Genomic DNA, 27,657 nt, shown 5'->3' with positions numbered 1-27,657 from the left:
ATCACATGGCAGAAGACTCTGGTGTGGTCACATGGAGGAAGGCTTAAGGATGAGGGGGCAAGTGGGAGGAGGGGCACAAACTCGCCCTTTTATTACAGCATTGTGAAAAGCCCTTATGACATCATTGCCTGATCACCCGGTAGAGGACCCACTTCCCAATACAATTACAATAGCAATGACATTTTAGCATGAGTTTTAGAAGAGAGATATTCAAATCTTAACTTCTTTGTATATGTGATGTGAATATATGAACATTGTGTGGACTAGTTAATGTGGAAAGCTTATGAAATACTTGCAGTTATTGCAAGTTTGAAACTGAGCCCATGTGGCCCTGTGTGAAGACCACAGAGATGCATCTGTGTCAACAGACAGGATTCATGAGCTTGTTGTTTCCCTGTTAATGGCTGCAGAGCTCTCAGGCAGCAGGACAATGACGTGCATCAAGACTTTCTTGATGAGGTACATTTGGGAAATGCTGGGATGCAGCCTCACCTAGGAAATCTATCATTTTAACTAAAATTCCATCTCCAGCTTCATGATCTGAGTATCCTCCTTGCCCTATTATCTGGTTCAGACCTATTTACTCCTTCCTTGTTTGTTTGATTTTCAGCTTTTATGGTGGCATGGCACCTGGTTTCTCTCTCCAAGGAAAGTCCAGCCAACAGCCCTTGACACACTGGATTGTTTGATGATCCCACCTGAAGTAGGTATGTAAGCCTTCTGCGCCCTCTGGCCCACTCGCCCATTCTGTGAGTATGCAGGTTCTGAGTGCAGAGTGTGCATCTGTTCCTATTGACTACCAAGGGTGGAATCTCTTCTGCAGAGGCCATGTGTCAGAGATGAACCCTGTCTTTCCTACCTAGAAGTTCATGTGTTGACATAGTGATTCCCGAAGACCCCTTCCTGTTCTTGGATATATGGGAACTCAAACTGAAGAACATCAGTTTCAAGAAAGGACAATTCTATACTTGTGTGGTGGGCTGGGGATGTGGCTCAGTTGGTAGAGTGCTTGCCTTGCATGCACAAGGCCCTGGGCTCAATCCCCAGCATCAAAAAAAAAAAAAAAAAAAAAAAAACACCTATGCTTATTTACTTGTATGGTTCTGAAAACCATAACATTTATCTGCACTATGGAGATCAAATATTTGAAGTGGGACTGTCACCCTGGTATGTTTGTAAGCACAGAATCTGTAGCTTAAAATCCTGACAGATAGATACCAGCTTCTCTCTGTTCAACAAACAAAAACCTAGTTCAAGTTAGAGAAAACTTAGTAATACCTCGGAATCTAAATGACTATACACTTGAATTAATGAATGATTCCTTGATCTCTAAGACTTTGTGATAATTTCTCCCTTGGTATATCATGACATAAAGATGACATAAAACAAAAGAATACAATATTTGACAATGTTATTGTTCAGTGAATCCTCTTGAAAGATTCTGAAATTGATTCTCAAATATGTATGTGTATGTAGGTGTATTAGGTACACACACACACACACACACACACACACATACACATCTATAAACCTTGTAGCTCCTGAGTCAATTGCATAATGTGGGGTTTATGGAGATACTTTATTACAAAAGTCATTGCTTGCTTGTATTCAACTTGCTAAAATATTATCAGAAATACAGCATTGTTGAATGCTAATATAAATTTAGAAAAATGCCAAATCTCTATAAGCTGTATTTTCAAAAGTAAAACTCTATAATGACTTCCCTGCTCATCCTAATTTTGGAAAAAAATAAACAAACAACAAGAAAAAATACCAGTCTGCTAAAAATTGAGTTTGGGAAGTAACGCAGCCTTGAGAATTAAGACCACCACCACTTAACAATGACCTTGGGAAAATTTTTGTACAATCTTAGAAAGATTATTATTATTAAATTCTGAAAAAAAAAACCAAAATGAAAAGAAGGGAGAAGAGGGGAGAAGGAAAGAAGGAAAAAAATGAAAGGAGGGAGGGAAGAGGGGTGGAAGGATAGGAAATAAACCAACCCCAAATTGCAATGCCCCAAATGTGCCTGATCAACTTTTTTCTTAGTGAGGTATCAAGTAATTAATGGCCATGTTTCAAAGGAATTTCAAAGAGTTTTACATTCCATCCAAAATAGAGTTTTACCACCATGACTTAAGGTAGAAGTTTCAACTAGTTGCCTACTTGTTAGATATATCTTAATTTGTTTATTTTGTACTTATTTTGAGCTACACATAATTGATATATGTGATATTAAAAAAAAAAAAAACATAACACGAGGACACTCACAGGAGATCTGAATTCCCATCCATCTCTTCCTCTGTCAGTCACTGCACAACTGAACTGCTGCTCCAGCCAGGAATCTATTGGTCCTACAGACGCTTTCCTCTCCTTCCTCTCCCCACGTCCAGCCCATCTGATTCTCCACAGCCCACCCTGATCCTGAGGGCTCATCTTTCACCTTGAAAAGATACTTGTGCTTGGAATTCCCACCAGAATATTAAATCAACGCCTCCGATACCGAGGCTGGGGCTGCAGAATTTTGAACATTTCCTCAGACGATTGTGACATGCAGCCCGTCTCCCGTGTCTTCACGGCTCTCTGTGTTGGCGGTCATCACCCTTGTCCAAGCTACATTCACCACTTCCTTCTTGTACCGTTTTCCACGAGAGTCCCTGGTTCTCTTTCCCATTTCCACCTCGTCCCTGCTCAATCCATCCTAGGCCCAGCAGCCAGAATAATCATATTTATAGGAAAGTATCAGTTAATTCCTGACTAATAATAGTAATAATAATAATGGATGAGGATCACTTATACATTGAACAAAGGACCGGAGTTCAGGCTTTGCCCAAGGCCAGAGTCCTGGGGTTTTTAAGTTTTAGGAGGAAATAGAGGAAAGGGTCTAAAAGCAGCAAGTGAAGAGACCAAGGCTGATTACTCCGCTTTCTTCTCTGGCCTGTTGCCCAATCTGACTGTTGGATAAATTGCCACCCAAGCTGTGTCCCCATCTCACTTGACCATAAGGAGCAAAGAGATATTATAATTTGGTGGTGACACTATTGCGAGACTAACTTCATGTCGCAGCCTCCAAAGTTCACTAAATGTCCTTCCTTTGTACTTGAATGATTCACTTAGCAAAATAAGTTGATCTTGGTGAATTTTCAGGCAGAGTCACAGAACCAGAGGTGTCTTCTGCTGTCAGACATGTGGATGACTATCCTTTTCACCAAGGGATAACGTACCTCCTAACATCCACCTGAACTACAGCAGGAACAGACTTTTCTCTAGGGACTACCTAAAGTATTATTTCAGCCACTGCACTTAGTCTTCACCCCCTAGCATGGTATCTAGTGCATTTACCATCAGAAGGGAGGTGACAGGGGTGTCAAAAGAAAGTTTTCTTCAGAAAAGTCACCCTGGGAGGCATAGTGACGTTATTGCCATCAGGGTTTAGAAAGGAATCAAGAAATTCAAACCCTACCAAAGCTGCATGGAAATCTGGGTCCACGTCAGCACTGCTGGAGCAGGACAGTGACAACTTTGACTTCATACTGGTGACAACTTTTGCCTTCACTTTAAAACCATCACTGTTGAGAGAAAAGGGAAATTGCATGGAAATGAAGGGAGACACTCATTGCTAAACAAAATTACATATAAGAGGTTGTGAGGGGAATGGGAAAATAAACAAAGAGAGAAATGAATTACAGTAGATGGGGTAGAGAGAGAAGATGGGAGGGGAGGGGAGGGGGGATAGTAGGGGATAGGAAAGGTAGCAGAATACAACAGTCACTAATATGGCATTATGTAAAATTGTGGATGTGTAACTGACGTGATTCTGCAATCTGCATTTGGGGTAAAATTGGGAGTTCATAACCCATGTCAATCTAATGTATGAAATATAATATGTCAAGAAAAAAAAATATTTGGTAAGCAAAAAAAAAAAAAAAAAACCATCACTGTTTTATGGTTTTCACTATTAAAAAAAAAAAAGTTCAAGGCCCTGTGTTGAAACAATAGTGAAATTGTTCACGTGATGTTCAGATAATTGAGACCAACCAAGGCAGGTAGTCAGCCAGCTGGTATTGAGTTAAGGCTGAGGCCCAGCTGCTTCTTTACCCTGAGCTGTTTTCATTAGTGAAGAGGAAGTGCATTTGGGGACCTAAATTGCCCAAAGGATAGGCCTGTGTGGAGCTATCTTGAGTTTAAGAAAACAGTTGTCCTTTTAAGTTTTCTCTTAAATATTTATTTTGGGATAGAAATGGAGACTAAAATACAGAGACACACAAACATACTGAACATCCCTGGAGACATATTATGGAGCACTGCTTATTCATGCAATGTCTTTCTCTTCCCTTTGGGGACCAAGACGGACTGGCCTGTGTACAGCTCCCTTCCATGGTGAACAGAGCTGTAATGAGGTCACAGATTCTTTTCATGCCATTTTGGAAATTTCTCTGAAAGGACTCAGTCGGCAATGGATGCCCCTTACAATCTAGTGTTACATATTAGCACAGGCAAAGCTTTTCAAATAATGTAAAGCCATTTTTTTCCCAAATGCCTTGTATCCCTGAGTGTCTAGGTTCCAAATAAAGGAAGATTAAAATCTCTGTGAAATCTATCATAGAGCCACCACATGGAACTGTCAGCAGGAGGGGAATTAATGGTGTCTGAAATGAACCTTGGGCTGAATGTACTTTACCTTGCATATTCTACCATTTTTTTTCATTTGCCATTAATTCCCTTTAATCAGGGAGGTTGGCTGAAACTGAAGCACCATTGGTTAGGATTTATTAAAATAATCTAATGTAAAATGGAAGTGTATTCTGTTTTTATTACAGTGCAGGTACAATATGGACACTGGATAATGTTGAGTTGATGGTGAAGATTTGTATTACTTTATGTTGACACACCAAATGACTCAAAAATGTGCATTTGTCAGTAGATACTTACTATCATATCAACCTTTTTTATTCCTATCATTTTGGGGGCACTTTATAGTAACTCTTAAGAGTGATTATTTTAGAAGAAAGAAATGAACTCTTCCAGCCTCCTCCATGCTTGGACCATGTTAGACTTATATAAATACTTGTGAAGTGAGTAAATGGATAATTCAGATGCATTTTTATTTTAAACACAAGCAAATGAAATTACACCACAGCTAGGAACAGACTTAACCAATGAAATAGACACATAAAGCAATGAGCAATAAAAATGGAGATTCGTCAGGTTATAGACACATCCGGGAGGCTCTGCTAAGCAAAGAGCTGGGCATCACTTTTAAAGGACTTGCGCAGAGCCAAAGGCCACAAAAACTAATATTTTTGTTAGCAGCTTATCTTGATTTTACTAAGGAATGGTTACCGGCTTCTCATTTCTCCTACCCCAATATTTTTTTCTTTAAGGCCTTTTTTTTCTTGTTTCTGCCATTTTGAGGATATATTCTAATCTAAAGAATCCTGATTGAGGCCTCTTATCTCTAACAATTTTGCTAGATCCATGTGAACAAACACTAAGAGAAAAAGTTCTGTAGCATCCTTGTAAACTAGTCTGATACAAAAGCAGGAACACTTGTAAACTATCACATAGCTTCTGCTCTTATCCAGTCAAGTAATAGATATCTGTATCTACATATCCCATTAACTTAAAAACATTGCTTTGTTTTTCTTTTCCCAAAACTATTTTACCGAGCTGGTTTTCAAGGAAGATGTAATGACTCAATTCTTTAACTTTCTTCAAACCATCATTAATACAATATTTATAGTCTAAAGCTAAGGTTATTCACGTGGAGTAAACACACCGTGCATGCTTCGTGCTCGAGTCCATCTTCCTCTGAGACAGGTGATATCGTGCATCCGTGCATTTGTGGTCTAAAGTGCCTTCATACAGTGGGTCAGCAGTTCCGTGGTGACGGCGTGAGCTTTACCTCTAGCAGTCCTGGTTCACACCCTAGATTAAAACGTGCTCTTTGCCTGTCCTTGTTTCTTGACTCATCCTCTGCATGCCCTCTCTGCCCATGAGGACAACAGAGCCCACTTAGGGGCTACTGAGAGGACCCAGTGAAATGAAGCACACAGAATGCTTGCTCCATGACTAGGCAAGGGAAGAGTCCAAGAGTGGTGATTTGAATAGGCATTAAAAGTTTGCTTTTAATACAAACATTTTAAGTTTTTGAAAATAATATTTGCCACTAACATTTTGAAGAGACTATATGTCTTTGAATTAGTTTTTATTCTAAAGTCTACTTATATTCTCCTTTCCTATATCCAGTCTAAAATCCTAAAGTTACTTTTAACCTTTTCCTTAGCTTTTTCTTTTTTTTTCCTTCATTTATAAACCACTGGACTGTGTTTTCTCAATATTTTAAAATTTTTAATCCTTTTTCTTAAGATACTCTTATTGCAATAATATTAGAATTTTTATAGTCCCAGAGACTTGTGTTTTCTCTTTCTTACTTTATATATAGCATATAACTATATTGAGGTAAAAAAGTATTAATGGAGGTGCTTTTGTGAAATACTTTAGGGGGCTAAAAATGATATTTAAAGAGCAGAACAACTCTTCGCAATGCAGGCATTTCTAAAGTCCTTAATTCATTTTGTATTCTTAGGATGGTGAACCTGGCACTGCAATATCACCTATTCTCTTGATTTTGATATTAGAATGAAAGAACATGCCACTTTGGTTGTAGTAATATGATAAATTCACCATTGATTAAATAAATTCAAGACAGCCAATCAAGGATTCAAAGACTAGAATCTGAAGATACTTATGAGAAGATACTACAGTATTTGTTAAAAATATATACATGTATATAAAATTCTCCAGTTCTTTCCCTGGGAGTGTTTATAACCATTAAAGTGAAAATGTAACTTATTCGAATGTTACCAATTATTTTGTTGAAAATATAAAATGAGATTTTTCTGTTTTTTTTTCAATCAAGAATTTTATACTGAAATGTCACAAATTTAAGTTGCAGGAGGAATGCAGAGTAATAAAATATTAATGTGTTGACTTTGCTTTGAGCACTTCCTTTGTGCACAGAAAGATTTACATTAGAGTTCAGGCTATGTAAACATCTACATAAAAGAGTAAAAAACAGGAATAAAAATGTAAATGTCTCTAATTAGGATTTTTTAATAAGAGTAAAAAGAATCGTAAAATAGCAGTGCTTATGAATTAGATGTTTGATGATGCTTCACATTAGAAGACATAAAAATGTGCCCTAAATATAGCAAGCCTATCTGAAGGAGGAATTTCCTTTATTTCATCAGTGTTACACTGTGTCTTCAAAGAATTCTCTTCCTCTTTCAGAGAGGCCCTGACTCTGAGATGTTTATTGACTTCTGCCTATCCTGTGCCAAGCAGCCTTTTAGACCCTTTTAGGCACTAAAGTTGGAGCCTTTATAGGGTTTGTACTCTAGTGAGGGCACAGAGAGTAAAGAGAGGCACATATAAATATGCAGAGTCTCCTAGGCAAGGGTATCTGGAGTTGCCCAATTAGGAAAGATTTTGGAATATTCTATCTTACCATAGGTCACTTCAAAGCCTGGGAAATCATGAGCTTGCCCAGGAAGCACATGTAAAGTGATAAGGGACCAGACCCTGGGGACTGCCCATGCTTCTGAGCTCAGAAGGTCCTAGAACATGCTCACAGGGTCACCTCACTCTCAGAGAGAGACGTGGAGTTCTGGGATAGAGTCCTCATTTTCTTCAAAGCCAGTAGGTTTTCCCTGCCATACCACCCAGAATCCAATGGTTCATATTCCTATTTGTTTCCACGGTCTAATAAGAAAACAAGTTTGGAGGGACATAATTCCTGCAATTCCTGAATTGATCCCAGTCAGGCAAAATAATTACCACAAAAGGCTATATGAACATAAATTGAGCATGTTTCATGAAGGAGTACTTTCTAAGAAAGAAATCACTTAAACATAGGAGTATATGTCTTAAAAATTAGCCCTTTATGGAAATTCCTAAAAAATGATTTTCTGTGTGCTTTGGGGAAAGAGCTGTATACAGATGTTTTGTAAAGAGCTGTATACTGATGTTTGTGCTGGTGCTCCTGAAAGTTCAAAATATTTGTGTGACATGCAGTGGCTGAATATTTTTAAACATATATTTAAATCTAATTCATCTCTTTCTAACAAAATACTTCAGCATATACTTGCACTGTCCAGGGAGACAGGGATCCAGAGGGTTAAGGAGAAACTGCAGAGTGCCTGAGGTTGAAACATGATGATGTGGACCCCAGCTGAGGGCAGCAGAAAGCAGAAGCCCTTGGTCAGGCAGTGGTCTCTAGGCGGGGCCAAGAGAGCGGCAGTCTCGCACCCCTGGGTACAGCTCGTCAGGCTCCACCACAGGAGCTCCAGGGCTGGGGCTGGATGCTGCTGGAGGGATTTACTCTGAGGCTGGAGAAGCCAGAAGATGGTCCCATTCAGGGAGCAAGTCCTCCAGGGTCATAGAGAGGGAGCTGGGCAGCGTGGACCTGGAAGGGCTGGCTCGTGATTTCCCGGAAACGGCTGGCTTTCCTTTTAAACTTGTAGGATCCCATCAGACTTATAGGAAGAAAGCACTGGTAAGTGAATGAGGAACTCTCCAGGGTTTGGTTCTGAGAGTCATTTTTGAAAACATTATGGAAATGCCTCTGTGTTTGCTCAAAGAGTTTTACCTCACTCCGTGTGTTGTGAAGACATTCTCCTGTTTCTTAGAAAAAAAAGAAGAAAGAATATTTTAAAGGTCAGAGGCCACGAGCTCCTTATCATTGAGCCAAAAGGCATAGATAATAAAGCCAGGCATTCCATTTAATTTAAATAAAATGTCAGTTTGAGAAAGTAACTATTAAGCCATTATCTGAAGATAGATGAGAATGACATTAAGCTGTGTCCCTCATGAGTAGCTGGGGATCTCATCATACAGCAATCCATCCATTTCACATTTTAAATATTGTTCTAGAGAGAAAATAGCCAAGCATCATTTTAAATGAATTCTAAATGTTTTGTGTGGTGCTCCCCTTTTCCTCTCAATCATGATGACGTCTCCTCATTTGGATGTGTGTATGAACAGTGGACAAGGGCTTCTCTCCGCATTTGAAGTAGAACATCCACATTAGCTCAAGGCTTACAGCCTCCTCAGGCACACCATTTGAGGATGTCCCCTAATGACTAAGTGTCTGGAAAGATCAGTTGTGAAGCCAGAAAATCAAAGAATACTTATTTCAGTGTTTTGACAAGACTCCTGAGGCAAGAGGTCCCAGGGAACCCAATGATCTCAAAATGAATTAGTAAAGTCGAATGTCACCAGTGTCTCAGGTCAGTTCCTCTGGACGCCTCTCCTGAAATCTGCTCCAGGTTCTTTCTGTTGAATCTGAAAGGTCATTTCAGTTTGGGGCATTTTGAGCAAAACAGTCTTGCCTTCCAGATAAATAAATATTCAGAGGTTGGAATCAGTCCAGCCGTGAGATGAGTTTGGGCGTCTGTCTTTAGAAGCACTTGACCCTGTCAGTGATGATGATGTTGTTCATCTTCCTGAGAATTTTGCATACACATGGGCCAGGCTTTTCTCTGGGGCAGAGTGTGCATGGAGTCTAAAAGAACTAATGTCTGAGAATCAATACTTGGGAATTTAAAATCTAGCTAGAGAAGATTTCCATATAAAAAATAATCGAAGGTCTGTGGTTAGTTCCAATGCTGAAAAATGAACCCCGCTTGACTAAGAACTAGCAGCTGAGGTTAGGAAGGAACTGCTGGGTCTCCTGGTTTTGAATTTTTGTCAGCTACTGTCAAAAGAGTGCAGGGAGTGCCAGGTGATCCTTGTGCTGTGCTCAATGCTGATGAGACCCTAATGAGTATATTGGTTCCATAACTCTGAGAAAAGTGAGTCTTTGAAGATTTTGTGCAATAATCAAAAAGATGAGTAGCAGAACAAAAGGCAGGAAAATTCAAGAATGGGAGGCACTTTGCCAAGAGGAAACTCAGCAGTCTCAAAGCTGGTGAAAAGCTACTTGAGAGAAGAGCGTCATCCTTATACTCTTTCTGCAAGAGACAAAGCAAGCGATCACAGGCTGGGAGGTTGTTATGTTAGAGGAAGGAAAAAAGTTTCTTGAAGGTGGATCTTGGGAAATAACAGGAGTGAGAACTAGAGAGATGTGACATTTAATTTTACAAAGCATTGGGCCAAGAAGAAGATAGAATTTTCATCTGTTTGATTTGGCTCTGGTGCATCCTGACTTCAGATTGACTCTTGAATCTTTTCCAACAGGTTCCATGAATTTTATTCACACAATCCAGAATTACACATCTTAAGTGCATTCAGGGGTAAGAAGCCAGGTCATGTACAGTGTTTATATTTTCACACTGGGCAAGGCATTCTTGTGCATTACTTCCTTCACACTGCTTTGTAGAAAAGGCCTTTGGCCCCCTACAAAATCATGTCTATACAGTTCAAATTAGACTCTCTCCATCCCCTTCTTGTTCACAAGATACTAATAGTTTTGTCTTTTCCGAGAGTGATGGACAGAATTGTGAAATCCCCAAACTTCCTATGTTGACGCTGTATCCCTGATTTGCCTGATTTGGGTGAAGGATTCTGGGGAGATAATGAAGGTTGGATGGATTCATTAGGGTGGGGCCCTAATCCAATAGGATTGGTGGCCTTATAAGAGAAAGAGATCTCTTTGTGTCTGTCCCCAAAACGACTTGCCATAGTTGAGAAGGTGGCTTTCTGAAAGATAGTAGGAAAGCCCCTCCCAGGAACTGATTGGCCAGAACCTTGATCTTGAACTTCCCAATCTCCAAAGCTGTGAGAAATAAATGTGTATTATTTAAGCCACCTAGGAGCCTTTTGTTATAACAGCCAAACAAACACAGAAGAGTTAGCTCCTCAACTATCATAATCTCATTAGTCTTGAATTGGTTTAATTGAGAAGTTGGAGAAGGCTTTTCTTAGAGTTATCTCCATTCGGGTCAAAGAGGAGGACTTTGGATAGCTAGGCAAGGTGAGGTGGTGAGGGAAGGCTCCGGCCAATCCTCACTCCAATGGGTTCCCGTTAGAGCCTCAAGTCCTGCTTGGAGGGCAGTGGAGAACGCCCTTCATTGGGACTTGGTCAGAGCTTTGGTGACATGAGATTCGTGATGAATTTATAGGTTTTCCTTCAGCCATTGCGCCTGATGGAGTTATTTTTCTAATGTGAATAAAAGGCATAAAAGACAGGTTACCTCTGAATGACAAAAAATCATGTTTCAGGAAGATGGTTTCACATAACAATAATTCATACATGAGATACTTGCATTGCAATGCAGTCAGCTTTATGTTGTTTGTATGGTGTGCGGGTATCAGACTGTTCAGTGTGTGTGGAGTTTAAGAAAATTAAGGACAAAAAAAAAATCAACACGCAGAAATTTAAAACCTACTTGGAGATGATTTTTTTCCGTATACCAAAAATAGTTGAAGGTTAGTGATCCAGTGCCTGCCTTCAGTGCCACAGGCTGTCAGCCATAAAAGCGCTGAGTTAGGGACAGCACTGTCTGGAAGATCACTCCAGGACGTGGACTTCCCCGCCATGTTTTCCCATTTAAAGCATTTTGTTCATGTTTTTGCATTCATGTGGATTGTAATAGCTGCTCAGTCAATGTCCTTTGTGAATGAATGAATGCCAAAAATGAAAGGCTGAAATGAGTAATCGCCGTCAATCAAAGAACTGACTCAAAGACTAGTGATTTGCTACAGAATTTATAATTGAATGTAGAAAACTCTTGATGATTCTAGTTAGATACAGTATCATCTGGAAAATTTGGGGATTCGTTGGGACTGGGATTTGTTGAGCTCTGAAAATTGCAGATGAGTCAGTTAAGGTTGAAAGATACTGTGTTTTGTACAACTCACGGTGATAGGGCATGAACTCAGGAAGTCTGGGTAGCCTGTTCTAGTTCATGCTCCCTCGTCCATGAGCTCCTTTTCTCTCTCAAACTTTTTTTGTTCATGACAAATGAGATTAATTTGAACCTAAAAACTATGATTGCAAAGAAGGCAATGTTTTCTTAAGATTGAAGTCACATAATGAATATAAGAACCTCCTCTGCCTTGCTTTCTCCCAGGGCCCAGAGAGGCTCCCAGGGTTAAAAAGAACTGGTACAAATGATTTGTCAGAGTTTAATGGGAAGCCCAACCATGGCAATCGTGGGATTATGTCTTTGTTTCCATACAAGGGCCTTGTGCAAATGAACCATACAAGTTCTAAATCTCTTAAATGAGGCTTGATGCTCCAGGAAATAAGAAAGTCTTTGGCATTATTAGTAACAAGTGTGTCACGGAGCATGAGTTTTTGCATGATGAGGAATTAGTACTCTGTTGCTGGTTGATGCTAGAACACAGAGATGATTTCTCTCCTTCTGATTCCTAAGTGTTTTACTTCATTTTTACCTTGAGATTCTGGGCTTAAAAATCAAAGGGATTGGGGCTGGGTTGTGGCTCAGTAGTAGAATGCTTGCCTAGCACATGTGAGGCCCTGGGTTCAAACCTCAGCACCACATAAAATAAATGAATAAATTAAAGCTATTTTTAAAAAATCAAAGGGATAAAAGTCCTCTGGTTTCTTGAACATTAGTGAGCATATAAAAGTGGAATAAAAGAAAGAATTCTGAGTCATTCTTTATACTTTAACATAAAACTGAGATCTAAAATTATCACACTAATCTTGAATTATATCTTTAATGTAAAAAGTCATTATCCCTTAATTACAGTAACAATATACATAACTACTTTTAATAAAGTTCTACACTTTTATTTTCATCAGTGTCATTTTTATTACCTTTTAAAAGCTATATATTTATTTTTCATTGACATCTATCCTGCAGACCAACTGCAGGATTGGAGGATAATAAATAGAAATGATGATTCAGATAAAATTAGAATTGATTACTAAAAAATGTTTCTATTTTATTTTTTGAAATTTAAATTTATTTTTGGAAATGGTATCTTAACATCTTATCTAGTATTTTGTACAGTATCTTACTAGATGATAAAGTACTAACAAATGAAGATAGTATTTTATGAATTGTTACTTGGGCAAACCTAGTGTATTGTTTAACATGTTGCCACATTGAGATTACTGTGCATTTATTTTGTTTCTCCTTCACAAGGAATCTGGGTGATGGTGGGTGCCAATGACTAAGTCACCCTCCTTAGTGCTGTGAGCTCAGCTACAGTCACTCTTTGGAAAGAATGCAGACCTATATTCACCTTAGGAGCTTTGGTGGTGAAAATTCAAACATGGACTGTGAGAATTTTAAAAACAAGTGTTATAGTTATTTGAACTTATTTTCTCTCAGAGTAGCCATATTCACAGAAAGGAAAAAGGAAAGGAAACATTTAAAATTTATTTTTAAGAGAGACTTTCCATTACCTTTGAAATAGTTCAGGTTTGTTATTTCATAGATTTTTGAACTAGACTTACAGAGTTATTTAACTTCACCTGCTCATGGACTAGGCTAGAGAATACCCACAATTCATATGCCCTAAGTATCTTGAATGGATTGCCTCTGTAGGCAGCATTATATTTGATAAGGATTGCCTCTAAATTAAACATTTTCTCTATCCTTTCCATGTATGCAATAACACATTCCCTCTTAAGAACCTTATTGACCTATGGCAAACACACATGCCATCTTAGTCAAGTGGTAGAAAAAACATAATTGGGCTTGAGGTCAGAAGCCATAATTTCTGTTCCTAATTTTGCTGTTTGCCCAATTCCTGGCCTTGGGTAGTACCCTTAACCTCCCCAAACTCCAGTTGCTGTATCATTAAAAGAGAATGCTGCCTGCCCTGTGGCTTGTAAGAAAATCATACATGAAAAATATCAAGTGCTGTCTTTTTTGGTAACTGAAAGTGCTATAAAAATGTAAGCTGTCCCTGGGGTGACAGCATATGTCTTGGTTGGAGAATGGACACTGGTGTTCTCCACCTGGGTTTCACCTGCCTGGTGGCTTAGGGTAAGATCTTTAATCTGAGTTTCAGTTGCCTCATCTTTAAAATGAGACCTATGAGAATGCTCTCGGTGCAGAGGCAAAGGGCAGAGAACACACATACAGCATTTCTAGCAGAGCCTGGCAGCCGTAGGCGCAAAACCCAATTAATATTTTCTTCTTTAAATACACATATTCAGCAGCATACTGGCCCATGTATGTGTTTGGCATTTGTACACACAATAATATGTGTCTTGAGAAGAAAATGGTCTTTTATGTTCATTTCAATGAAATTCAGTTTTTCTGTTCACTACTGAACAATACGTATTCGCTATAAAAACTCTGACTGTCCACAGAAGTCTCAAGAAGGGAACAAAACCCACAAGCAACCCAACTACCCAAATATCATCACTGTTGAGCACATTTTAGAAGGAAAACTACAGGAACACAAACAATTTCAGGGAAAATCAGAGCTGTTGACAAGGATGGAGCGTATAAGTTTGGGGTAAAGAGAAACTAGTCCCTAGGAACAGATACCAGTTGAGGAGGTGGTTTGGATTGGATGAGGGCAAGGGAAGTGACAGGAGGCCTTAAGGAGGACTCAGAATGCCTCTGCTAGTCTTGTGCCCCTGCTTGGGGTCAGTCACGTGATCTCACTGTTATTCCCTTAGTGTTTGGCCACTTGCTGGTGGGAATGTTTCCAAAGCCATTGTGCACCCAGGCCCAGAGATGTGGTGAGAGGCCAAGCAAGACACATGGAAGCCACGTTCCAGAGATGGCACTGAATTCCTTGATGTCTTCCCCTGTGGCAACAAAACCCCCCATCCTGGAGGATATTAAAAAGGGGACCAGAAAAAGAAGGTGACTAAATTTGACGTCCCTACTTTATGCAGACGGAACTAGAGAGTTATTCATACTTGGGGGCAATTTTCAAAATGACTCTGAAAAAGAAATGACAAACCAAGTTTGTCAGATTCATTTTCTAAAAACAGGCATTAAGAGGTAATTATTGTTTTGTAAAAGTGTTCACCATGACAGCCTTGTGAATGCTGTGATGTCTGCACTTGACATTACTACATAATTAAGGATAGATTATTTCAGATCTTCAGAAATCACTTTCCTATTTCCTCTTAAAGGTCATTATTCCTAAATCCTTCATCTAAAGGGAAATATCACCGTACTCGAATAGCATATAGGAAAATAGCTTAAAAGTGGATTTATTTAGATGCTGCTGTAATTTACTTTACAGTTGTGACCCCCTCAAAAGCAGGACCATGACCGCCTGATGTCCTTACTTTCTGGGGTTCTGTACAATGCTTCCTCGACAAGGAATGAAGTGAATTGATCGCCTTTCTTATCTTTTTGGAGGGGTAAAATGTATATTGCTCTAAGGCTATTAAATTTATCAGCTGTCCATAGGACTTAAGATGAACTTCTAGTCAAGTATTCACATATTTAGCAAAAGTTTATTTTTCTGAATAAAAAAAGGATATTAACTGGGACCCGTGCCATTGTTTGGGGAGGAATTCCACTGATTTGCCCATCTCCTCCCTAGCCATGGAGTCCAGGAACTCACTGCAGAAACACTGAACTTCAGTAAACAGTCAGGAAGGGTGACCTGGTCTGCCAGGATCCTCTTGCCCCTCAGAACCTTTTTGCTACAGAACTAGAATAGACTTCCCATAGGTTGTTCTTGATGAGTTGATTCGTAGGTGTATTCTCACAAACTATATTCTTTTAGAACAAGTTTTAATGTTATGTGTACATATTAATTAAGAGCTGGAAATAACAGGTTTTAAGAAGAAAACCATTCTTAGTATTATCACATCAAGTGAACCACACTTAACCTATTGGTATTTTTCTTTGAAGAAATTTTTTCTATGCCTAAGTCTTTCTCACCATAATTTTAATACAATTGCATATGTGATTACTGTATTTTTTAATTTAATGCATTAAAAGCAGGTTGTGCTTTATTACATACTTTCGTAAAACTCATTGTTGGGTGGTATCATAGGTTGAATTGTGTCCCTCCCAAATTCATATTTTGGAGAGAAGCTCCCAATATGATCATATTTGGAGATGGGACTTTTAGGAGATGATTGGGTTGGATGATGTCAGGAGAAAGGAACCCTAGTCCTATAGGATTAGTGAATTTATAAGAAGAGGCACAGAAAAGAGGTCCTGTGAGAAGGCAATAAGCAGGTGACTGTCCACACTCACAGTAAAGAGAGCCCTCATTAGGAACTTAATGAGCAAGCATATTGATCTTGCCTTCCTGCCCTCCAGAACCCTAAGAAAAGAATTTCCATTCCTTAAGCCATCCAGTGTGTGGTATTTTTTATAGCAGCCCCAGCAAACTAAAATAAGTTGCTATATCATGCATCATATACATGTATCATTTTATTACTTCTGATTATTTATACTAATTATTATAATGAGGATATGCATCATTATGCATAAAGTACTTTTCCATATTTCATGCTATTTCCTTGTGCAAATTTTCAGAAGTGGAATTATTTGATCAAACATAACAGCATTGCTTAAATGTTTGTAAGTTGGTTATACTAAATCATATATATATATAAAGTATATTTCTTCTATTTAATGGTATTGAACATGAAAATACGACCCAAACATGTAGTTCTAAAATATCAGAACTACATTTGAGAAGAGCCTTGGGAGGAAAAAGAGACAAATTTTGGTTAATTTTCTTTTATCTTTCCTTTTTCCCCTGCTCTAAGTTTTTTTCCTATTTAACAGAATTCTATTTTCCTTCACCCTGGAAGGAAAAAGAATCCTGGATCCCTGTGCCTTCAGACTGCTGGTGCGTACTTTCATGTAAGAGGGCTGATATATGGCAACCAGATCTCCATAGAGGAAATGCTAGTAACAGCCATCAGGCTCCTTCCTCATCAGCTGTGTCCCTTTCTATGGGATACCTCTCCTGTCCTCCACTTCTGCCATCTTGACATTACACAATGTTAGAATCTTAGATTTGGAAAGAATCTCTGAGCTACTGATGTAACTTCCCATCTAATGTAAGTTATTCCCAGCCAGGAAAGTATTCCCAGCCAGGGTTCATTTCATCTGGGCAGGAGCACTCTTAGTGACAGGCCACTCACCACCTTAATGGGCGGTCTAATTTACTGATCCCATCTGCCTGTTGGAAAACTGGAGATAGGGCAAGTCTGAAATTCTACAGCTTCTCCCATTATTACTGATACTTCCCTCTGGAGGAATCAAGAAGAGAAAATCTAATTCCACTTCCAATTGATAACCCTTCAGAAGCTAGAAAACAGCTATCCCACAAGCCTCTTCCTAACTGATGTTACCAGTTCCTCCCGGTCCCTTGGGTGATATGGCTTTGAGTTCCATGAACATCCTGTCACATCCAGAGTGTTGTCCATTGTGGGCATGTTCCTGTTAAAGCAGCAGTCCCATACCTCTAGCCTGCATCCTGGCTTTTGGTCTTTTGAGTATTTGGGAGGATAACAAAAAAAGATCTAAAGGCCTTTATATCTTTCATTTTCCACATCCTCCCTGTGTTCTTACTCTCAGATGTGTTTGCTCGTCTAAGTTACTGGCTGACTTTGGGATGCATTTCTGTTTGTGACCTCTGTCTCGAAGGGCAGCTCGCTCCGTTGAACACAATCCTGTGGATCTGAACTGCTTGGAGGAAGAGAGCAGCCAATGTCCTTCATTCCACCTGGTAGACTGGAACCAACTTGAGGCTTTTATCAGCTCTTCATACGCTTGACTTTTACTTATTCTTCAATTATCTCTTTGATCATAACTGCAGTTCCTAAGATGATGGCGGACTTCTCATGCTCTCTTCATGGGATGGAATGGGCTGCAGAAGGCTTCAGTCTCTATCCTGGTAGCTATCAGGTTCTCCTTTATTTATTCTCTCCAGTGAAAGCTGCCCCTCTTCCTGTTAGGTCTAGGGTTTCGCCAGTAATGATCTCTCTCACCCAGGTTGCTCTTTCCTCTAACTTCAAATCTCCTTGCATAACATTGCCTGATCATATTCCTAAAATATCACATTCATCAAAGTGTTCTCCCAATCTTTTCATGGACTCCAGTTGGAAATGCAGATTCCTCTCTGTAGAGAGCATAACTCTGTCACCCCACTCCTTCCTAACCAGAGCACTGCAGGCAGCTTGGACTCCCAAAGCCTTAACTACGTCTCAGCCTCACACCATTCCTTGCTCATGCTTTCTTCCACCGGGAATATTCTTCTCTTTATCAGCCATCCAAAAATTTATGTATTCTTCAAAGGCCAGATTTTATCCCTGTTTCTCTATGTAATTTATTGACTTTGGTACACATTAATCAACCGAAGTCAACTCCTTAATGTCAAGGTAATGAGCATCTTGTTATCGCTCCCTCATGGCAGCAGTTGTTTGTTTTCTCCTTTGGGGCTGGAGAGGAATTTTCTGGAGAAGGGGAAATGTCATTTAATGCTTTGGCACAAACTACTTTTCCTGAAATAGCACTAAACAGATGGTGAATGCTTGGTAAATATTGCTCTCTGGTTGGTACATTTACCTTTTAAAGGAAGATGGTGCTTAAGTCAGTCACTTATCTTAAAGATTTCAGGTTGAGGGTAACTTTTGAGGCAATTGGCATTCACCCTGCCCTTCCCAACAGTGCTTCTGTAGTACTTCTTGCTTGTCCCCAAAACATGGCTGCCTTAGATGGAGTTCTGCCTTCATAGCAAGGGAAAGCACTGTATGTAGTTCTTACGATTAAAACTCTGAGTGCAAATTCTCCCCTTGGCTGGATACTCTCTCCCTTCCTGCTGCTCTGAGCTGGCATTCACAGGTGTCACTCTCAACCTGCTTCTTGTGCTCTCACTTCTATTCTAGAAAAGTAAGCATTATCTTTTCCGTCTCAGAGTTCTTTTCTTTTCCTACTTTAATTTCATAGGCATAATACTTACAAAATCTTAGTAATACAATCTCTTGTAGAAAGTCCCTGTCTTAATATACAAATCAGTTTGCATTCATTGGATTCTTTTGTTTTGAGAAGTGTGAGAAACATTTACAAAACTAGTATGCCCTGTATCTTGCTACGTAACAAAAATGTTGAGATTCAAATTTAAACCATTTAGCTAGACTTTTCTTTGGAGACCTGAATTCAAAGAAAGTAGCATGTTGCAAGTAACTAACTACTTCCTGTGTACTGTTTGGGACTGCACTTCTTCCAAGAATACTTATTGTCTTTAATAGATAAAATATATGAATTGGTAGCATTTTTAAGTACATCCCAAACCCCATGGTGTCATCCCATTCTTCTATATCAAATATTGTTACAGTTAATTAAAAATTGTACCACCAGCCTGGAAATACATGGATTAGACCCATCTGTATGCTTGGCCACATGCTTCCTGCCTGTAAGGAACCTAACATGAGAACACCTTTGCTCTCTTCGCCTACAATTCTGCATCAGCTCCTGGCTCCTCAGGTAAGGGAGGTGGTCCCTACGTGTCCTGGAGATTGCCACCCCCATATACCAAACTCCCTGAGCTGAGGGGGTTCACTGTCACTCTTGCTAAGCTTGAGGACAAAAGCAGAACGTGAGTCATTTCTAGGTTCCAGTCACATATGGGAGGTGTCCTGGGAAGGAAAAAAACAATTAATGTACATTCATCTGGCTCTGTTGTTTTGAAATGTGTAGGGCATGACCACTGTACACACCTAGAGATCCCTGTAGACAAACAAGTGATAGTGGCTGCTACCTGGTCACTTGTCCTCTTCTTACTCCAAGACATGTGTCCTCTCATCCCAGTTAAAGCAAGCAGTTTGAGATTCAAACCAGTGTTTAGTTTGATGACAGCATCCCAAGTGTTAAATTTCACATTATCCAGTTTTGGGATAACCTGTTCTCCAAGCTCTAGGTTAAAAAGTACTTAATCAAATTATAATGTAAAGTTGGAGATACTGTTAAAATGATAATGTCATCCTGTGAGAATTCATTGGTGAATCCACTTGAAGGTTGAGATTGATTCTCTCCTATTCAAAATTGTTTGCATAGGCAAACTGCCGATATCCATAAAGCTTATCAAAGGCCACTTCATAGAGTTTTGAAGAAATAAAGGCAAGTGGGAAACAGATGCTACTCCTGAGGAATAGAATCTAGTGGTGAAAACAGACATTTGACCAATAATTCAACCAGAGAATAAGCAGAAAGTGCATTAATGGAAGGACAGTGGGAACACAGATTTATGTGGTAATTAATAAATGCAGGAACATATTTCTTTGCATTTGACATTTCTACTAGAAAACATATTTCATGTTTATGTATGTTATATAGAAATAATATAAATAAAAAATTATATCAACTATAAACCATAATATATGTGTATTAAACATGAAGACTATAATAAATACAATAAACAGGATTATAGAAATATAAACTATAATGTAAACAATAAGCTATTATTATACAACTATTATACAATTAAACAATAAGCTATTATTTTATTCTAAATAACTTAAAAGATAACTTATAAATTATTTATTATTTGCTGATTGCTAATATGCATTTACCCGTTAGGCTTTTTATGAAGGTCACAAAGAGGCTTTATCAGCTTTGTTCATTTTAAAAAAATGTTGGTGGGGAAAGATTTTTAAATGTCCCATTATGGCTGTTTAGGAAATATTCCATACTGACTGTGATTTCTGCATAAATAACTTTAGAAATAATTCTGTCCAAAAAAGCTGCACATACTAATCAAAAACAGGTACAAATGTTAAAGTGAGTCTTTATCATATGACAACTGAGAGGTGTGGGGTAAAAGAATTCAGACCTGGACCCAGAAATGCTGAATAAATGGGGAATTCTTTCTTCCATTTAACTGATGGATTGGGCAAAGAATTTTTTGCAGAATTGCGACTTGAATTTTTGTAGTGATGGCAAAAAAAAAAAAGGGGAAAATTTGATAAACCAGATCCAGAAAAAGATAGATTTTAAAACACCACTGAGAAGAAAATGCGCAAACAGAAGTGTATTTAGCTTCTTATCACAGAAGCAGTAACATGGGTCACAGCGACCTTCTCCCAAGGATGGGGCCCTCTTGTGGGATTCAAGTCATGAATGGAATGAATGCCGAGTCACTTCTTTGTGCCACATCAAGAGCAGAGCCAGGAGGAAGAGTTACCCTCGCCCCAAGACTTGCCTTATCTCTTAGAGGAAGATAACGTATGTATGTAAGGAACAACAATGCAAAGGAAGATATATTAATGTTTATAACATACAAATAAAGTACTAGAGGGAGCTCAGAAGAAATAAATGGACTCCAGCTGGGGATATGGCAGAAGAATTTATGTGGAAGTCGTCTTTGGACTAATCGTAAGTGATGATCAGAAATTCTATAGGTATTCATAAAAAGGAAAGGCACTCTAGATAAATTTGCAAAAGAAAAAAAATAAATATTTGGGGAAAAGCAAAGAGTCTTCTCTAACTGTAGTAGTTCTCATATGGCTCTTTTCTACTAATTTATATTGCCTTTGCTTCTCTCAAAAAACTTGAAAACTACTACTCTGCAGAATGTGTGTGAGTTCGCTGGGGCTGCTCTGACCTGGTAGCACAGAATGAGCAGCTTCAGCGACAGAAGGCTATTGTCTCACAGTTCTGCCAGCTGTGAACCCGAGGTCAAGGTGTTGGCAGGGTTGGCACCTTCTGAGGGCTGGGAGGGAGACCTCTCCACTCTCTCCCAGTTCTTGTGGCTGCCAGCAGGCCTTGGTGCTCTTTGGTCTGCAGGTGTGCTACTCCAACCCCTGCTTTCATCCTATGGCCTTCTCCCCAACCCATGTCCAGATCCCCTTTTCATAAGGACATTCACTGGTCATGTTAGATTAGGGCTCATCCCAGTGACCTAACATTAACTTGATGACCTCTGTAAAGACCCTTTCCTGTAAATATGAGGTCACATTCTGAATATGCCTGGTTAAGACTTCAACAGATCTTTATTTCCTAAGGAAGAGGGGGGAAATTGACCAATGAGAGTGTGTAAAAAAGAAAAAAAAACAAAAATTGGGGTTTTAAGATAGATACATTATATCAAGTATCCATGGCTCAAAATAAGGAATGTAGACATTATTCTAGGCAATGGAGCTCCATGGCCAATAAATAAGGGGTGATAAAATAACTTTGAGATTTAATATTTGCTTTTATGTGCAACTAGGGTACAAAGTTGTGACATAAATGAAAGAGGTAAGTGAGAAATAAGAGAAAAAATTAGAATTAACTATTTTAAGTCTAAGATGAAGAGCATAAATGTCCAAAGATGATGGTTATTACTTAGTTTAAATGACTTATTTTTCAATTATTTTGTAAATTATTAAACATTTTATATATTTCATGTTCATGAATAATTACATAAAAATCATAAGTAAATCAAAATAAATATAAACAATAATAAACGTACTATATATTACATGACTGTAAAAAATATAATAAATAGCAATTATAGTTCTAACTCTTTAAATATAAGCTACTACATTTATCACCCTAACTAACTTTAAAGTTGATTTATAAATTATTTATTATTTGTTAAAAGATGGGAGGAAAACTTTACCAACCGGAGGGATACTTTTAATCAAATCTCAAGAGATGAGAAAGCCTCTGGACATAGCAAGGACACTTGGCCACTGAGTGTGCAGCCCAGTCCCTGGGCCATACAGGGACGGTGTCAAACCCTGTCTTCTGGGGCTTTAGCAGGGGCAGGATTTGCTAGCCATGGAGCAGAACTTGGAGCAATTCCGGCACCTTCCTGAAACTCAGCATCTCAGGGCCCATGCATCTCATACCCAGCGAAGGCACATGGAGGCACACCCTCACATATGTGCCTGGCTCACCAGGAGGAATTTCCAGGAAAAAATGAAATGCAAAGTGGTATCATTCACTTCCATGAGCAAGGTGACTGCAGGATGTGGCAGTAGGATGACATACATCCTTTGGGGTCTGGCAGGCCGCCTGGCTCAGGCTCCACCCAGGATTTTTCCCATGCTATGGACAAACAAACTCATCTGACAAACTTTAATCAGCACACTGCATCCGTGGAGGTAAGCACAAGTGGCAGCTATTTGGAGCATTAGTGGAAATGAACCACATCAAGAGCACAATGTGTGAAGCATATCCATTTCATTATCATGAATTCTAACATTAATAACAGAAGATTTCAGATGTTTCTCTCCATTGGTTTAAGCATGTGATTATGTCCAGACTGACTTGCTTTTTATTCATTATCTGAATGATTAAAAAAAAAATCAGAATCTCTATGTTAAAAACCCACAGCTCCCCTTGTCCTGTGGTTGATTGACAAACTGGTAACTGTCATTGGGGTGAAGTTTCCTTCAGTTTCTGAGTTCTATAAACCTGGAGGTTCTGAATAATGAGACATTTGTTTTGGAATGAACAAAACCCATACTTTCAAGTGAATGCATCAGGGTCTGTCAGGAGGAAACTTAAGGAACAATTCTAAACTTTTATGCAAATGTGAGATATAGGGCAGCAAAGGCAAAGACCTGCAGCAGCACAACAGCTGTGGTTTTGAAATAGGGCATAAATAAACATCTTCCTTGTTTCCACTTCTATTGTGTTTTTTTGTACTCAATAATTCTAATAGACATTTTCTGGGCAGCAAAGTATGCCAGCAATTATTCTGTTGAGGATCTGGAAAAGAAAACAATAATTAAATACCTTCACTTATCCTACTTTATCCCTGACTCTGTAGCTAAACTTGAGCATGCATTGAAAATAAACATACCTTGAGATGCTTAATTTAGAAATGGACTGCATACCTTGGCCTTGAAGCAGACTTTTGGACTGATAGACATTAATTCACTTATGAATACACTTTAGGAGGATTTATGAGTACTTTTTGTTGGTGTTCAGTCATTTCATTTGAGTTTGACAGTGAGGGTTAGTGATTTGATTGAGTTGCCTTTTAGAGAGGCAACCTCACCCTCTCTGAGGGAAGAAATGTTCCACTCTTCATGCTAACTAACAACACAGCTGGTTTGGGGAGTGTCCCAGCCTCACTGGATCAAGGGAAATTCCAGAAACCCTGGGGCAGGCCCTGCCCCCAGTACCCAGGCTCAGGATGGATAGGCATGAAGAAAGCTGCCAACCACTTGCTAGACCACTAGGTTTTCTGTCTTCCCTTCTCTTCTTTGAGTCTATCTCTGAGGCAGTAAATGCATACTATGGAATATTTCATCAAAACCACTTGCTAGACCACTAGGTTTTCTGTCTTCCCTTCTCTTCTTTGAGTCTATCTCTGAGGCAGTAAATGCATACTATGGAATATTTCATCAAAAAAAATTTGTGATGCTCCTTAAAGGTGGGTAGTAACTAAATGTGTTGATCCTGCAACATGGGAGAGGGTGGGGCTGCAGGATGTTTGAGACTACATAATAGCACTTATTCTCTAGAGTAAACCTTTTCTCAGTGGTCTCCCCATCTTGCCAAATGCCAACAATGGGGCTCCAGTGATCCAGACCAAAAGCCTTGGGCCCTTGAATCTGCTCTTCTTCTAGCTCCCCATTCTGCTCAGCCATACTCTGGTCAGCTCTGTAGAGATGCTGGCAAAGACTCTCCATTTCCACTGCCCCAAGCTTGCCTGACTCCTGCCAGGACAGCTGCAGATTTCTAACTGCTCCCCTGCTTCCTCAAGGGAGCCTCAGCCTCTCTATAACCCAGCAGCTGAAGCAGTATTTGAAAATGCACTTTTCTGTTCAAATCCTCCAAAGCTTCTCTCTCTTTCCTTACCTGAGAGTATTTCTGCCTGTCCCACAAAAGCATCATCCCACCTCCAGGTTGGGTACTCTAAACTCCTCACCTTGCCGTGGTTTTCTCCACCTCGGCATTCACTTACCTTTACCCTAAAACTTTACAAGTTTTTTGGCGTGCCTGGTCACACAAAAATATAAGCCCCATCCAGAAAAAAAGACTTTTTGCAGGTTACTTACTATGCTATACCCAGTTCCTAGCACATAGTAAGCCTTCAGTAACTGCTGATTAAATTCTAAGTTTTTTTATCTGTTTTACATTTTTATTTGGAGTTTGGAATCTATAGGCTCCAGGGTGGCCCTGCTGACTCGTTGGGGGATAAAGCAAGTTCAAATTTATTCTCTTCTTGCCATCTGTCCTCAGTACTCAAAATAATCCCCCTTACAATCCCTTTTCATTTTTTAACTCAGGGAAATGCAGTTGCCCTGTGCTGAAATCTTAACCATCGAAGGTGCTACTTGCCCCACTGTGTGGGTTGTCCTGCAGTCCTGCAGGGGGGTGTGATCCAGTCCATGCCTCTCTCTGTCTCAGCGATGCTCTAGCATCTAGGCCCATCACTTAAGCCATTTGCAATTTTCCTGAACAATGGCTATTTTCTTTGGAACTTGATGAGCTTAAGTAATGGTTTATGAAAAATTGGGGGATTCCGGAGATGAGGATCAAACACAGCAAATCTTCCCCCAAGTCTTCTGTCCACTGCCACTTTCCCTCTGTCTCTGTCCACCTCTGTTTCACTTCTTAAGGCTGCAGATCCCTCCCCAGAGCTCCCTCAGGACAGCTCCCCCCAGGGTCAGCTTCCATGGGCTCTCAGCTTTCCTCCCTAGCCAGCTTACTCAGAAGAGCTCTCAACAAAGGACATTCCCTTTAAGAGAACTCTTGACAACACGAAAGAGAATGTTTTTTTTTTTTCATCTGAATTATACATGCATCTTTGTCATGAACATAAGATTAAGAATTTGTAGGTGTTTAAGAAATACTTTTGTTGACTGTCATTGTCTGTTATCTTGGTCCTTGATCAGTTTCAGGTAACTCTAGAAGCTTTCCATTTCTGTCCTCCTTGGTTGAAATTAGAATGACTTCATTGATCTGTGAGCTATTTTAATTCTCATTTTGCCCTTTACAGGATTCTCTTCCTATAAAAAGAGAAAAAAAAAGATCTGTGTGAAAATCATCTCTTACCATGAGAAAATATTTTTATAAAATAAGTTAAATAGTTTTTAAACTGGAAACATCAGGATTCACCTTTGAGTTTTATTAGGACATTATACCAGTAGAAATAAGTAGTTGGAATGAATGAAAACCAGGGGCCTTTGGAACTTGTGAAATTCTCGGCTACCAAAAATATCCTGCATTTTAAGAAGTGCCCCTTGGCAGAGCTTAGGGGAACACAGCACCATGCCACCTTACTCTAGTGGCAACCACAAAGACTACTTCCCATAAGAATCTGGGAACGGTGATGAATCTATTTTGAAAGACTGTATTTGTGAGCCTCAAAGCACTGGTAGATGAGAACCCCCATTGGGGAGTGGTTGAGTGGTCTGTGGTGGACAGAACCTACCCTGGATGGTGGAGATGCCCGTGATCCTGGGGTGCTGTGACCACATCTGCTCTCATGACTCCTCCAAGGTGGCACTTGGCCATAAAGTAAAAGGACATATCTTTGGCCTTTCATTCACTCTTAAACACAAGCATGATACAGTGACGTGCCAATCAGAGATGTGTTTGGCCTTCTAAAGCACCTTTAAGTCCTTGTCACTGGCCCAGAAGCCAGTGCCTAAAAAGGAAGTGCGGGAGCAGCACAAACACACCCGCTGAGCCCCGGGCACAGCCTGCTTCTGCAAAGATTGTGTAAACGTATTTCATGGGCATCTCTGAGTGGCAACAACAAGAGCATAAAATACTTTATGTGAGCTATCTCCATTCTAGGAGGTGCCTTACAAAATACACTGAGCCTTGTGCTGGGAGTCAGAGCCCTGAGTTTTCAGCCCCGGCTATGCTGGTCACTGTCTGCAGAGACACAGCCAAGTCACTGCTGGGCTTCCCGTGTTGGTTCTTCATCAGTATATGTGGGTGACACTATGTGCCCTGTAATTAAGCACCGTTGCTCTTCCTCCACATCACAACTGTGCCTGGCCCGCTGCTCTGTGAGTACTTCTTGAGAGATGAAGACAGGTTTGCTCTGGGGATAAAACAAAAGAATAAACAGATCTAGCTCCAATAAAATTTGGAATTATTAATGCAATTATAATCATATTATAAATACTGCATTACTGAAGGCTCATTACATAATCCACAGTTTGCACAAATACTAACACCACATTTTTAAAGACTTCCTCTGTAATGCATTTGGTTATTCTGTGACTCCAGGAACAGTTCCCTATGGACATGCATTTACCTATTTATTCTGTTACATCAACCAAAACTGGCTGACCATGTGTCCCAGTTTGCCAGAGACTTCTACAGTTTACTGTTTACTTATGTTTCCCTGGTATAATTTCTAGTATCATCCCCTTTCATTCCCCAATTTGGATGATAAATTTTATGTTGACCCTATTTAGGCATAAATATTGGTGCTCTACTATATTCTTTATGGAAGAGACACAGAAAAGCATAGAACCAGAGAAATGTATATTGCTTCTGAAGACTTTAAATCCTTTCTTTAAAGGATCTGTCTTCTGCCATGAAGATAACTCATGTGTCTATGCCTAATGAGCACTGCGGGAGATTTTGCGATGGGGAATTTGAGCTGGTCAGGAATGCTCAGCCACAGTTTCAGCAAGGAAGCGCCAGCTGAGCTGAGATCAGAAAGATAAGTGAGAGTTATGTCAGCGAGGAGGCTTAAAAACAGAGGCAGTAGGTGTCCATCAACCCGTGAATGGATAAAGAAAATGTGGTATATATACACAATGGAGTTTTATTC

The 27,657-nt window shown here is 39.5% G+C and overlaps 1 protein-coding gene across 1 annotated transcript in view; it reads left to right on the top strand.

Annotated features, from left to right (window-relative positions):
- CHRM3 (cholinergic receptor muscarinic 3) overlaps window positions 1-27,657 on the top strand; it is a 415,689-nt gene that overhangs the window by 222,863 nt on the left and 165,169 nt on the right. Inside the window, exon 4 of the mRNA XM_081299117.1 lies at window positions 611-707. The gene's annotated coding sequence lies outside the window, so the exon portion shown is untranslated. The remainder of the gene's footprint in view (window positions 1-610; window positions 708-27,657) is intronic.

This window comes from Spermophilus citellus (assembly GCF_964194105.1).
Source record: "Spermophilus citellus genome assembly, chromosome: 6".
NCBI lineage: Eukaryota > Metazoa > Chordata > Mammalia > Rodentia > Sciuridae > Spermophilus > Spermophilus citellus.
The sequence above is the reverse complement of the archived record's forward strand: the minus strand, read 5'-3'. Positions and strand labels throughout refer to the sequence as shown.